We start from the raw sequence: 15,837 nt of genomic DNA on the forward strand, positions 1-15,837 counted from the left end.
ATAGTATAGTATAGTATAAGCATCTCTATGTTCGAACATGGTGTTAGGTTATAGACAATCCATGACTAGCACAGAAGTCCAACAACAGACAACCACTCTGGTTTAGATCAGGGACCCGTTCCTCCAATCACGCCTCTCCAAGTATCTCCATCATCACCCACGTGTGTGTCAAAGTCCCCCAGCAGAACTATGGAGTCCCCTACTGGAGCCCCCTACAGGACTCCATTCAAGGTCTCCAAGAAGGCCGAATACTCCAAACTCTTGTTTGATGCATATGCACAAACAACAGCAAGAGTTCCCCCCCCCCCATCACCCGCAGGCGTAGGGAGGCAACCTTCTCGTAAACTCCAACGTAGCGGCGCTCAGCCGGGAGCTTGTGAGTATCCCCACACCCGCCCGGCGCCTCACACCCTGGGCAACTCCAGAGTAGGACAGAGCACAACCCCTATCCAGGAGTACGGTTCCAGAACCGAGACTGTGCGTAGAGGTGAGCCCCACCAGATCTACCTGGTAGCGCTCCACCTCCCGTACAAGTTCCGGCTCCTTCCCCCACAGAGAGGTGACGGTCCATGTCCCCAGAGCCAGCCTCTGCCGCCCAGGTCTGGTCCGTCGAGGCCCCTGACCTTCACCGCCACCCATGTAGCAGCGCACCCGACCCCAGCGGTTCGTCCCACAGGGATGGGCTAATAACATTACTCGGAATTAAAAGCCAAATTTTTAAAAAAAGTCTTTAATTTTATTTTAAAAATACTGAGAGAGCATGTCATTCTAATATCCATCCAGTAGTAAGAAGTAAGTTCCACATTTTAGGGACGTTAAAAACAGGATGCACTTTCACCAGGACATGTAGGGGCCACATTAGGAACATTTAAAAAAATAAATAAAAAATAAACGCTCTGGGGGACCTTTGTGCTCTGACTGGACCATAAAATACAAGAAAATCACTAACCAATGCACATGCAGTAGTTAATAAGTGGGACTGTCTCGGGTGTTGACTTGGGGCTAAACTGCCACATGATTGATCACAGAGGGACGCCACATGAAGAAATTGACCAGTCAACGTGATCCCTGTGATTGATTGCTGATCTCGTGGCAACCCAGCAGGACAAACAGGGGACAGTGATTGTCCCAATGTTTGTCTGAACAATAGAAACAGGAAGGTGTGGGTGCTGATTTAGCTGGAGCTGGGTGATTGATGCCGGCCTGTCAGCTATTTGCAGGCTTGGATGTTAGAAGTGTGTTCGCAGTGCAAGAATGGTACATATTGTAGCGTGATTTCACATAATGATGTGGTCAGATGTGAACATTTCCTGAAAACGTGCATAACGTAGGATTTACTAAGGTACACTGTTGCTTGTGTGTGTGTGTGCGTGTGTCCTTGCAGCCAAGTGTGAGTGAGTTTTTTGGTAATGAGCAATAGTAAAATCAGGGGTACAGGAAGCTTTTAAGAAGGAGAACGTAATAATGTCAACCTAATGATATACACCCGGATGCAAGATGAAAAGCCGAGGGACTACAGATAATTAAAAAAACAACTTTTGGCTCATTCTGGCATTTTTAACTTATGTTTAATCATGTGCCTTATTAATTTGCACTGTCCCCCTCTTAAATAAAATGTATTTATTTATGTTAAGGTACTGTTTGTTTTTATTTAAGGGGCTACCGGAGGAGTTTTGGGCTCCCTCCCTTCGCCAGTAATCACTCCCTCCAGGATTTCGCACACTTTTTTTTGAAATTGTTGCTGCCTAAAATGCCTGATGTTGTGGGAGATTTTGTAAAAAATGCGAAAAAAGTTGCAATGTTTTTTGTATGTTTTTTGCAAGTAGCGGGAGATATTGTTGTTTAAAAATTAAAATGAAACTTGTTCTGGGGAGAATAGAACTACTGAAGGCTGAGTTTTCCTTGTAACCACAAAGGCTCAGGGTGCTGCAAATGTTGATATAATAGGAAAATGGCTGGTGGATTTAAGAAAAACTAAATAATTTATTGAATAAATCAAATTTGAACAAGTTTGTCAGTGGCTTGTTGATCTTTACAGTTAGTTAATTTCCTATCCTGGGCTGGGTTTGATAAAGTACTTATGGGACTTTGACTTATCATTGTACTTACAATAACGAGCATAGCTGTCCTCAAGTTAGGTCATCCTGTACAACTCATCTCGGGTTTTGTCCTGCATCCCCCGTATGTCCTTGTGTGTGTGCGCGTGTCAGTCGGGGGGGAAACTCAGCAGCCCCGCCCGCTGCGGCGACTTTAGAGTGAGAAAATCGTTACAGTGTACATTGATGTTAAAATGTAAACAGGTTGGAAGGACGGTCTGAAATGTTTTGCACGGTCTTTTGCTTTACGCTTTGTTGGTAAATGTGAGATGTTTGAGTTACACACGTTTCATCTTCATATCAGAAACAAGGAAATTAATTTGGCAACGTACGTATGACGTAAACCCGTTCTCACTCCCGCTTGGTCATTGGCTCTCAGAGTCACAAACTGATCTGGAAGTCTGGCATGTGGGACTTCTGGGATTGGTAAGCTGGCATGCTACCACTCCTTCCGTCTCAAAAGGAAGGATACAGAAGGATATTTGAGTCGGGTATGGCTGCAGCGTGGACACCTCCCGTCTCATGCCCTCCCGGCTAATGCTGTCGCAAGCTTTGACTTTTCAAAATAAAAGCTTGCGTCTGGTCTGCAATGTTTTCGTACGTTGGTGTTTTGGATGTTTTTGAACTAAACCGTAAGGCAATCATGAATAATGAATGCAATTATTTAATACATAAGGAAAGCATCACCTCAATACTGTTGTGTAGCGTTTAGGGGTAACTAACTACACACAAACACATCCCTTGTGGTGGAATTGACAAACAGCTGGTGGCAGTCCCAAAGCTTTATGGCAGATTGATTAGGCAGTAAAACAATCCAGAGTCAACCGTGCATACTAGAACTGTGTGTGTGTCTCTCTCTCTCTCTCTCTCTCTCTCTCTCTCTCGCTCGCTCTCTCTTTGGCTGGTTTTTGAGATAAGTCTGTGGAAAGAAATCGTGTGGTAAAAAAAAAAAAAAGAGAGAGAGGCTGGTCTCATCGGGCTGAAAGAAATCCTTCTTTAGTCTGGCAGAAAACCACACACAGCAAACGACCACCTGACACCTGCACCTGTCAAATCCTAATTGAGTTGCACATTAAATCTTGAGAGGAGCCTTATGAGCCAAACTGATGACAGACCTAATGGTGGAGCACCTGACACACAGACATGCTGACACACAGACATGCTGACACACAGATGCACGGGCAGTCACTCAAACACTCGGAGTAGTGATGGAAAACAACCTGCTGGAAAGAGAGGATTACAAAACCAGATTTTAGCACATCATCCAAGATCAACTACATCATGTAGTCCAAACATGGGCTAACGTCTGTGAAAGCTACTTCATTTGAATTGGTTTTTGCAGCACCAACTGAATAATAAATTAATTCCCAGTGTGGGAGCCAATGAGCAATCGGTTTATAAGTAGGAACCAATCTTTGTCTTGTTAGGTGTAGACAGTTTCTGAAAACACATGCTGAAGCTGCTGGTTGGTGCGGTAGTTACTCCTGATTCTGGGTGTTACTGTTGGTTTAATATTGGAAACATGTTAGGACTAAGAGGTCAACAGGAAAAGTTAATGGACTTTGTGTTGAACTGGAAAGTTGAACTCTGATTGGTCAGATATGGTAATTCATACGTCAATTTATTTCATCCACGGTTCAGCACGTTATTCTCAGGTTCATACTTGTATTTTGGGTTTACATGCTTAAGGTAAAAAGAACACCTTATTCTTCTCATACTGTCTGTGTTAATATACCTCTGTCTAAAACGCTCTGTTTTATCTGTCTCTTTAAGCTCCCCTCCAGAAAATGCCCAGCCTGCTCTGATTGGTCAATGTTTCCGGCTCTTCCACATCTGTGCTCTTGACGTGTCTTTACCATCAGTGCAGCCAGGGATTGACTGTAAGAGCACTTTCTATATATAGTACATAGTATAGTTGTGACATCCCAACCATATAGAAGTCCTGACAGCTCTTTTAAAGACACAGTTTCTAAATACAGGCTGTGGATTGAGCCTTTTGATACTTTCAAGGGTTGACCTTTAAAACTGTTGGCAGAGGCAAAAGCTCCTGTTGTTGACTCCCAAGGCAATTTGATGGTGAATGGCAAGACGAAGAGTGTTTCAAAGACCTCTATGGATTACTGTCTTCAGGAGAGAGCAACCTCTCCCAAGTCAGAGAATCCTAGACCCCTTTGAATCAAGACCTGGGAGAGGATTTGGCAGCCAACTGGGTAGTAGTCTAAAGAGGGGTCCTGTTGTCCTATCCCTAGCTCCAAAAACTAGAGCTGGTATCACCTTTCTAGTGGGGAAGTTCCTACAGTATTTGGGGTATCTGGGGTAGTTTCTGGAGTCTTTACGTTGTGCTCCTTAGGACTCCACCTAGGATCTGCACAGATTAGACTCCCGCATTTGTCATGGCCTGTCCATAACAAATGTTTAAGCAAACAGGAGTTTATACTAATTTCCACACACCTTTAGCCAAATATAACTGAATGACTTTGTAGTTCTGATCTACAACCACATGTCTTTGACTCTTGGGTGCAAGCCAGGGGTGAGTTACATCAGGTGGCAGGGGAGTCCCTCAGACAGACCCAGTAAAGACAAATGTGCAGTGTGGGTGAACTGTAAACATCTGGCTGAGGTCTTTGACAGAAGGGGTTTCAACTCTCACCTTTGAAAGAATACTTTTCTGCAACCCGAGGGAGTTTGGGGGTATGGAATCCGAGTTGGCCATGTTCGGAGACAGTTGCGGCTTGGTGATCAGTACCCAGGGCTGTGATTGGTCGCCTGGTATACATCTGGTTGCATCATATACCTTAATTATCGATATTAATCAGTTTCATTTAGGCCACAGACACAATGTCAGAGAGCTCTGACATTGACTCTGGATTCTTCAGGACAAGTCATACGTTCATAAATGGGAACATTTCCATTTTATATTTTAAGTAAATAATGTGGCCTAATTTGACCCTTTCTTTCAACGATCTTGAATGTCTCTCATTTGGACTCGGCCTTGACTTGGACTTGCACCTCTTTGGACTTGTTCTTGACTTGGACTTGCACCTCTTTGGACTTGGTCTTGACTCGGTCTCAACTAGTCCTGGTCTTGCATGACACTTTCACCCATTGGAGAGGTCCGTTTTTGTGCCTATGATGTCTCTCTATTGACCTCACTGGACCATGGCCTCAGTGGAGAGGAAGTTAAGCCTGAAGCAGGGACATCTGGAGCTTGGACTTAAAAGGAACCAGATGAGTGAATTCTGGCAGTTGAATTTGGGTTCACTCCTCAAGGTCTCCCTTCGGAGGTACTCAGGACTGTCCAAGTGAAAGGAAACCACAAGACAGAGTCTGAAGATGGCTGGAGGAATTGGATTTCCCACCTAGCCTGGGAACGACGTCCCCATGTAACCTAAACACGTTTTGTTAGTTGACCACTAAGTGTTGAAGCTTAGTTTAGAGTCTTTGCTGTCATGTTTGTAAGTGTGTCTGTGTTTCTCTCTATCAATGCCAGGCAACAAATGTTTCAACAGATTAACACTTCCTCACTGGAAAAGTCTGTTTGTCAGCTGAAACTATGTGCTTGGTTATTGAATAACTTGGTTAAGCCTGGCTGAAGTGGGACATTTGTGAGTCAATCCAGATAGCGGTGTGTGTGTGTGTGTGTGTGTGTGCGTGTGCATGTGCGTGTGCATGCATGCATGCATGCATGCATGTGTGAGTGTCTAATATCAGGCTAATGAAAACTGAGACATAAGGGCGGGAAACCTTTCCACTTGGTCTTGGCATCCTCTCACCACTTACAGCTTACTTGTTGCCACAGACTCCCTTTGAGCCCTTCCCATGTCTGCCTCCACACATCCTCCATTTGAGTCATGCTCATAAATATGATTATTCAAAAATGGATAAAAAATTAACAGTGAAAAATGTGTGAAACTGTTAACATCTCTAAAGGCCAAATAGTCCTGGCCGTCATACACTCCCTGTGAAATGAGACATCAGAGACAGTGAATCCTGGTCTAGAAATCTAGACGCACCTTAGCGGCAGCAAGGGTCAGTCAGTCTCTGGTAAGGCCAATCACATCGTGTATAGAGTCAGTGGGCGGGCTTAACATAAGGACGGCAGAGTTCCGATTTGTAATGGTTCCGCGTAGCCAGGAGGGCATGAGACAGGAGGTCTCCATGCTGCAGCCCCACCTGACTCTGGAAGATTTGGAGTTAGGCACTGAAGCCAGTCTTAAAAAATGAAGATGTGTTCTGAGTTTTGCCGAGCAGATACGGTAAAAGTTTAATTTATCAACTAGCGTTGCTCTGGTTGGTTGTTGCGCTATCCTACTGCGTGCAGAGGGAATTTGAAAGACAACAGTTTATCCCGCCCTCGGATTTAGCCCTTCCAATGGTGAGTTCCCAGACCCAACATCTTGATGTGGGTCTGGCTTGTCAGGCTAGGTGAATCTTCCATTACTAATGCTGTCTCACAGTCCTGTGATGATTCTTACTGCACATGACGCAGGGGATGTGGTTTTGTCACGGTGTTGCTGTGGTCAGCTCTCAGAATGGAAACGATAATGTTGTTGTCCTTGACTACTGGTAAACTGTTTTGTTGCTGTGCTTGTGACTGTTGAGTTGTTAGTTTATACTAGCTATGTATTCTACGAATGAGGAAATTTCTCATATTTATGTTTTTAATGAGAGAATTGAGTATTAAGTATCATTCCAGAATAGTATTATAATTAATAGTATTCTAGACAAAAACACTTATTTGAAAGAGTTAAATGTTAAGAAAGTGCTACATGACAACATTTATAAAAGCAATCACAAGAAAAAAATGCTTGTGTGTGTGTGTGTGTGTGTGTGTGTGTGTGTCTTTTAACACATGTTGATTTATGGGGCATTTAGGGAGATTTCCCCTCTGACAGGGCCAAGTGTTTGTGGTGCAGAGAGGACACGCCTGGAGCTGTGGAGGCAACAACACAGCTCAAATCTTCTTCTGCACGGCTGACGTTGTTTTCCTTCTGTTGCTGTTTAACCCAAATCAATTTAAAGTTTATCTTATTTATATAATTCACACCTGACTCAGAGGCGTTTTCAGTCAGGGATGAACACCAGCAGACAGCCTCTATCTCAAGAGCCCTTGATTTAGAAAAAGAATAACTGTAAAGAATCAACTTTGATGTAAAAAGTTTATTATGTAGTGTCAACAAGAAGGAATACAACATGGAATAAAAATATAAAATATAAGAAAAAGGGGGTGGGGGGTGCACAGTTCCAGAGAAAAATACTAAATGAAATTGTAAGAAAGATAAATAAGATGCTTTAATTTAACTAATGTGTTCAGTGCAGGCCTTTACACTGTGGTGTTAGTAAGTTAAGGATCTGAATACTTCCTCCACATATATTTGAAATGGGTTGTCGGGTTGCTCGATTGGTTCATTTACATTTTAACATACTTAAACAGTTGCACATTTAGTTTTTTTCCATCTTGTATATATTTAAATATTTGTTCTTATATTCTTATATTTTATTCTTATATTTTGTTATTATTATTATTATTTCATGTATATTGTATGAAGTATATTTTGTGTGCTGCTGTAACACCGTAATTTCCCATTTTTTTGGGATCAATAAATATCTATCTATCTATCTATCTATTTATTAGTACAGCAATTTTTGATGTGTTTGAACCCAGTATTGAGACTGGTTTCCCTGCTTTGTTCTCTCCTTGCTTGTTGAAGGTGTGTTCAGGGGCCTGTCATGGTGTTTGCTCGGGTCAGGTTTTGTGAACACTTTCAGGCCAGCTCACAGTCACATGAGAATATGTTGCATACTTGCAGACTGCGTGCTGATGTTGTACACATCTGGCTTCACATATCGTCACGGCTGTTTGTCCGTTGTTCCGCTTCCTGCGCGGCGATGTGAGTGTGTTACTGGTGTGTGTTGGCATCTGTGTGTGTCCAAAACAACCGGCGCTGCACTGATATGTTTTGCAGATTTCTGTTTCCCTCTCCTCCCTCTCCCTCCTATCGCTCTGCCCCTTTTCCACGCGCTCACTCTTTCCTTCCTGCTTCTTTCTCTCACACCACCACGTCAAAACCAAGCTGGTTTGGCAAGACCTTTAACCACCCCCATGTTTCCCGCTTTGTGTCTCTCTCTCTCTCTCTCTCTCTCTCTCTCTCTCTCTCTCTCTCTCTCTCTCTCTCTCTCTCTCTTCTCCAGCTGCATTCCAGTGCATGTCAGAGATGATGTGCGATAATTATGCTGTTCAGATTTTTTGATTTGATTTATTTAATTGTATCAAGAATGCCTTACACATGACACAAGACATCACATACAATGGAGGATAAAAACACAATAAAGTCCAGGACTTATTTCCATTGTGGTCTTCAATACATCAGGACAAGACAAGACACAGATAAAAATTGACATGACATAAAAACATTTTAACAAAGTAACAATAAAAACGGTAATTTGCCTTTCGTTCTATTCCACAACCCTCTCTAGTAACCAGGCCTTGACTGTGTTTTTGAAAGAGTTCAATGTGGAAATTACTTTACTTTGCCGATCTACCTTGTTAACTGAACTGCTCCTATATAGACAAAGGTTCCGTTCCCTAACGCTGTCTTAAATCTATAAAGACACAGGTCAGATATGCTGCCACGCGTGTAAATGTTGTGTGTCTCATACCTTAGTTGTAAGACACTCAGTCTTTGTGCGGTATCTTTGTGTGTTTTGTATTTGTCAAGTCATCTTTGTTTGAATGTATTGTATATTACGTAACATAAGCTGACCCAAGTGCTTTACAACCAAGGCAGGTGATTTATAAAAAGTACATAACAAACAACCATCCCTGTCTTCCTCTCTCTCTCTCTCTCTCTCTCTCTCTCTCTCTCTCTCTCTCTCTCTCTCTCTCTCTCTCTCTCTCTCTCTCTCTCTCTCTCTCTCCTGCTGCATTCCAGTGTATTTCAGGGATGATATGCGATAATGCTTCCTGTTCAGACCAATGGAAACAAATATTTCCTTCAGCATTACTGTTGTGATGAGGGATTAAAAAAAAAAATGCTTCCAGTCTCACTCAGTCTATGCTGTGTCCAGTGGTGGAAAGTGATTAAATACAGGTACTCAGTTATTGTACATAAGCACACATTCAAGGTACTTGTACTGTACTTGAGTCCCTTCTTTTCATGCCACTACTTGTTATTCCACTACATTTATCTGACAGCTTTAGTTACTTCATAAATGAAGATGTCTGCACACAAAACACAAGCAGCCACTGTTGCACCAAATGCTTGCCCCTGGGGGAATTGTTGGGTCTTTGTAAATTACAGTGTGGTCTCGGCCTACTCTGTAAAGTGTCTTAACATGCTAAGAATAAAATTGAACTGAATTAGTTTATAAAATACAATGTTTTATTGTAAATCATTGCATTGAGTACTTTTACTTTTAATACTTTAAAGGTGCACTATGAGTTCCTGCATGGTTTCAGCACAATTTCCTTTTTGTCTCAAATCATAGACATCTCTCATAGTCAACTCCTAGTGCACCTTGAGTACATTCTCCTGATGATACTAACATACTTTTAAGTAACATTGTCAATGCTTGAATTTTACTTACTTGGTATTACTACTTTCAGCAAAGGATCTGAATACTTCTTCCACCACAGCCTGTGTATCTTTGTGTGTTTGAGCTTCATATTTCCTTTCTTCTCTCTTTCTTCCCGCAAGCACAATTCAAGGGGAGCTGTAGTCGTTGACCTCAGAACTGCAGAGTCCTGCAGACAGTGTCTAAGCTGGAGATTATCCCTGACAACCGCCCCGAGGAGAGGAGCCATAACGACCGTAATGATGATGGAAGATGCTGTAAAACTCAAACAGGTAGAGAGGGATTTCTGAAAGCCAAATGGTCCAGTTTTCCTTTAGAGTTTCATTGATAAGCAGAGGTGCTTGGCACTAGGGCTGGGTACTCAGGAAATTTTAATTTTAGGCATTTTAACATCACTTTGGACCATCCGGTCATCTGGATCACGATGCTTTGATATTCCTAGAGCAGAAGTCTTAAGTTCACAATAGATTAACACAGACAAACTTTTTTGTGTTGCAATTATTCTTTAATGCCCCTGGTTTAAAGCCTTTATCCTGATGTATCGCTGAAAAAGAAAACAACATATCATTTTCCCCACAACCGTACCCATGCATGCATTCTTCCAAAGACTATACTATGTCTCCAAAGATCAACAACACATACTCCCCCGCTTACGTTTTGAGTGTCAAACACATCTTTCCCTCATTCTGGGGACTTGATTTTGTATGTATTTATGGTGCAAATGTCTTTATTAATGTAAAGGAAACTTTCTTCATATCACAAACATTACACATGTTTCGATGTTTTTTTCTTCTAGGATTCATGTAGCAACATCGTAACAACAAATCTGGTAGAGAAATGAATCCTTGTTAAAGCCAGACGGCCAGTTTAAATCTACATAAAAGACAAGAAATCACATCTTTATTTTTCAAGAAGAGGTAGACACAGTTCTTGTTTTTGTTTCGAGCCCCTGAACAGTTATTTGTTCTTTCGGGTAGTGACTTGTCTTTCATATTGTTTTGAAGGGGACAAATCTACTTCTTCTAAATATTGAGGGGGATATATCACCTGCATCTTTTTGGTATAGAAGAATTTTGATAAACGCTTTTACAGTGCTATAACTAATTGTCGTAATTTGTGGGAAGTCTCACAGAAAAAATAAGTAGTTCAATAGTTTAAAAGTCGACATCCAGCACTGAAAGAATTTTTCACGTTTCTGCTTGGACTTGTGCTAGCTAAAACAATTTTTCACCTTCTCAGTTAAACTCTACTCTACATAATTCACTGGTCATGACAAATATGTTTAATAGAGTTCAGAAAATAATAGCAAGCGTGCAGGGTCGTGTTTAAGCCTCTTCTGGAACTTCGCTTTTACAGGAAAGGGTGATGAAATATTTTAATTTGACAATAATTCATTCGCCTCCCATAAAAATATTGAGCTGAGTAAAGGTGTATTTAAAAGAAAGGGAACTCTGATGCATTTAAGGACAAATCCTGTCTACCGCTCTTTGGTGTGTGGGGTGTGATTTATCGCTTGCACACACACACACACACACACACACACACACACACACACACACACCTACTGTTCCCACACAGAATAAACTTGATTTAACCCTTGTGTTGTCTTCTCGTCGACCTGAAAACTTGTGTTTTTCTGGGTTGAAATTCCAACATTTTGTGGTTTTTCTACACTTTTCTTGACGTTTTTGTCAATTTTATTCAAATTGTTTTTCAAATCTTGGATTTGGGGTGGTATTTTGTGTCTCTACTGCTTCCACATGCACACAAACTTAACATAAAAACCTATCCATGCTGTTTTGAGTGAGATACGGTTTCTGGATGTCCTCTGCCTTCAGTCTCTGGGTGAACTGTTCAACTTCTGCACGGCTTTCTACGTCACTAGAGACGAGGTGGCTAATTGTAGCATGCTAGCTCATTTTCAATGGCAAAACACTGCTACAACACACACTAGCTGACCAGAATCTCCAAAAGAACGACTTCCTGTCCCTGTTCTGCAGGTATTCCACAAATTATCCTGGTCTAGAAGAAGTCTCCCAGCTGATCCTGCCTTGGACTGACCAAAGCTGGAGAAAGAGTTATCTAGCTGATGGGATCTTATAGCTACTGAGCATGTGCAGCTCCCAACAAAGATAGGATAGAATTGAGATGTCTCACTCTGGAGCTAAAACAGAGACCTAAACACAGGCTGAAAACAGGATCTGCAGCAATGTGCAGTACAACAATAACATGGTGTTTGTTGAATATGAAACCATTTAAACCTATTCTGGTACAACCTCAAAATACAATTATGAACCTGAAAATGAGCAGAATATGGGCGCTTTAAGGCTCTGAAACACCAACCCGACAGCCGACCGTTGGCCGACATGAGCGTACGTTCTGCGAATGTGTGAGTTCTAAAACATCTCCATAACAGCAGGCAGCACTATTCTGTATTGTCGCGCGGAAATAAAAAACCAACAGCTGATTGGACGAACGCTTTACGAGGGTCTGGCTTCTCCGGAATTTCAAAGCTAGACTGTCATGGTGACTCCTTCGGAATACAATCTCATATTTTACGAAAATAGTTCACCAAAACAAGTTTTTGAAAACATTTTAAGAGAGAAATAGTATAATAGTTTGTCACGCTCATCCAGCTCGTCATTTCTGGGTTAGCACTCCACCAATCAGATTGGTCATTGAGTCTGACTGCCCGCCTTCCCATTCAACATGCCAAATTGGCCCGACGGCTCCTCAGACTGACGACAGAACAGAACATCATACTACTCATACTACTTCATTCATACCACCGCTACCGTTGCCGCTCTTAATATGACGTTATCTTCAAGCGCTGCATATCTGATGCTCAGCCCGGTGCGTTCTGCACGCGTGCTGCAGGGGGATTTTTACGTTGACCTGACTCTGACAGCCACTGCCCAAGCGTCAGTATTTAATACAATATATGTAGTAGCGAGTCCCTACTCTGTCTCTCTTTCAGCTAAGGGGTCCTTGGCTTATAAAAAAATGTTGAAGAACACTGGAAGAAGAACGTTCTCGCCCTCCGTCAGATAAACTAAGTTGAGGTTTTCTCCTCAGGGTCCAGTTGTCATGGAAAGTCTGGTCATGTGTGTACTCAGCCTTAATGACAGGGTGCTGCTCCTGGCCCAAAGCTAACCCCTGACACAGCTTTCTAACATGGCCACAGGGCAGGCAGCGCTGAGGGGGGTGGGGGGGTGGGGGCACTGGCAGGAGAGCAGGGGCCGAGCCATGTCCCCTCAGTCTCTCTGAGACAAATCAATGCAGCAATGCAAAGCAACCAATGTTATGTAACTCAAAATATAGAGACATCAGACATTTCTATCTCTCTTTAGGTGTCAGGAGTAAAAATGAGTCATTCTCAACATTTGTTGTGGTCTGACTTCAGAATGAGGAAGACAATCGGAGAACAATAAGTGACAAAACCATTGACAGCAGAAATTTTGACAAAGGCAACAAAAAGCAAAAAAACAGTGAAAAGAGCAAAAAACTAATTATGAAAAAGTGACAAAAACCTTAAAAAATGACACGTTAATGTTGAAATAAAAATGGTTGAAAAAGCGGCAAAAGACCTTGAAAGCATCGAGAAAAGCGTCCAAAACGTCGGAAAAAGCATGAAAAACATAAACAAACTACAAATATGTTGAAAAAAATGACCAATAAACAAATAAAAAAATAGAATATTACAACCATCGTGTTTTTCCAAAATGATGTAGAGATTTGTAGGGGGGGAGTCACTCTCCTTCTAAAAGCCACAGGTCGCGTTCAGGGGGAGAAGGAAGACAGAGAAAGGTATAAAAGACAGTAGACAGGGACAAGTTTAGATGTGAAACGGAGACATGCACACGGAAGAAAGGCTGAGGGAAGAGGGGAAGAAGGGGTGGAGAAGAATCCAGTGTCTTGGCAGGGTAGATGAGGGGAAGAGGATCAAAGATGGGGGCAGGTGGAGGGATAAAACAGGAGGATGGGAGAAGAAGTGAAAGCAGGAGGAGGGATACAGAAGGCAGCATCTGTTGGAATTTAATTATTAACAATGGCCTTTGTTTGCTAAAATAATGTTTAGTTGATTTAAGTTATTGAGATTTACACAACAGCTGTGGATTTATATTTAATAATAATGCATTTGGGACACTGAAACATGTAACAACACATTATTTAATATTTAGTATTTGGCCATAAGACATGAAAGTGGCTTAACATCTAAACAAGAGTTATGTTGTGTTTAAGAACGCTCCGGTTTCTGAGAAGTACATCCATTTTTTTAAATAACAATTGGTGATAACTTCAAGCTTTTGAAACAATGATTAAATTAAAACAAATAAGCACTTTTCAATTCCTATGATGAAGTTTGAAGTTTCAAATGTCTACAAGCTGAATTGTACACCGCGTTTCACCAGCATGAACAGAAACCAGCGGCTCAGTGGAGAAAAAAGGAAATCAATCCAAATTAAATTTGGAAAATGTGCAGTGGTGTGACAAATATTTCCAGATAAGAGAATGACCTCAGCCATGTTTGGTTGTTAAAAGCTTCAAGAAGGGTGACTCTGTATTTCCCTTGACAAATCCCACAGCAGATGTTCTCTTTCTTGTTTCTCTCCTGAAGAAAAGAAGACTGAGGCGACATCTATACTACGTTTTGGTTGAAAACCAAACACCGTTTGCTACGTTAACGCCTCGCGTCCACACCACTCTGGGATGTTTCCTCTGTGTGTGGCTTTGGAGTCGTTACACAGAAATCTGTGGAGGACAGCTTGTCTTTCACTGCTTCAGCAGTACGGTACACAGTCCTTCCAGTTCCAGTTTTTCTGTGATTGTTGCGGGCAAAAATCCTTGATTATGCGGCACGTTTTCTTAAAAAATGCGATGGAATATGCAGGATGTTTATGCAATTAAATGCAATGAAATTGTGGTTTGATAAAAAAGAGTTTGTCTTGTCATGTAATTACATCACTTAATACACATAACATTCCCATGGCAACAGAGGAAAACAGAGGCTGTTGTTGTGGAAAGTAAACGCAACATTTTTTAACTTTCTGCTAAGACATATGTGACTTTTTTGCAATGAAAATGCGGGGATTATGAAGTCATGCAAGCCCCGCATTATTTTGCAGGGAAATTGGCAATTTATGCCCCCAAATAAATATGCAGACTTTGGCTGGTTATGCATTGACTTATTCTATCGCATAATTGCGTTTTTCTGGAGGGACTGGTTTTCAACCATATTCCAGGGCTCGAACACCCACTGAGCACCCACTGAGCACCCACTGAGCACCCACTGAGCACCCACTGAGTACCCACTGAGCACCCACTGAGCACCCATGTGTGCCAGACTGCCAGTAGGCTACATTCATTTAAAATGAAACATTGCAGTTGGTGCTAAGTGGCGCGTCTGTCATGGTGGGATTGGTTATGTCGCTGTCAGTCCCCTGCTCCATTTATTCCTAATTTCCCGCGAAGCTGATCACAGTTATGTGTCTGTTCAACTTTTCATCTCCAGTCCTATTATATATCTGTATTTGTGTGAAGTGGCGCTGTCCTGACTGAGTTAAAAAGATAGGAAATAAGAAAGGAATAGGGGTGTGTGTTTGTGTCTGCTGCTGTCTATTTGCTACTACTTTTTTTTTTAAGGGCTTGCGCCCATGAGCACCCACAGAGGAAAACATGAATCGGCGCCTATGGTTCCAAACTCACACCCCTTAAACCCTCCTAAAATAGAAAGGTACTGATGTATTTACTGTGATTGCAGACCCTGCCGTTGCTGTTCAAACCAAGGGGGTAAAAGAGCATCTGGAAAGCTGCTAACCTACCTTCTTTTGGCAAAATTCTGAGGCTAACACGACAACACCTTCTGCTAGCATCCCATTGACTCCCATTCAATTTTGCGTCACTTTGACAGTGAATAACTTTCCATCTGAAGCTTTTAAAGACTCCATTTGTCCGTCGTTTAGTTCTAAAGAAACACAACAATGTATAAAAGGCCCGTAGAAATTACCGTAGAGTCGGGAGAAGCTTGCAGGCAATTGGGGGGAATTGGAGCCATAAAGTCAAGGGAGAAGCCCCTGGAGAGTCCATTAAAGCATCGGAACAAAATATTTCAGTAATGTTTTGATGGATCGGAAATACTTTGATATGTAGCAAATGAATTCATCTG

The 15,837-nt window shown here is 41.9% G+C and overlaps 1 protein-coding gene across 1 annotated transcript in view; it reads right to left on the reverse strand.

Annotated features, from left to right (window-relative positions):
* Window positions 1–6,909: 6,909 nt before the first annotated feature.
* f5 (coagulation factor V) overlaps window positions 6,910–15,837 on the reverse strand; it is a 60,356-nt gene continuing 51,428 nt past the window's right edge. The window contains exon 27 of the mRNA XM_032515226.1: window positions 6,910–6,938. The gene's annotated coding sequence lies outside the window, so the exon portion shown is untranslated. The remainder of the gene's footprint in view (window positions 6,939–15,837) is intronic.

This window comes from Etheostoma spectabile, chromosome 5 (genome assembly GCF_008692095.1).
Source record: "Etheostoma spectabile isolate EspeVRDwgs_2016 chromosome 5, UIUC_Espe_1.0, whole genome shotgun sequence".
Taxonomy (NCBI): Eukaryota; Metazoa; Chordata; class Actinopteri; order Perciformes; family Percidae; genus Etheostoma; species Etheostoma spectabile.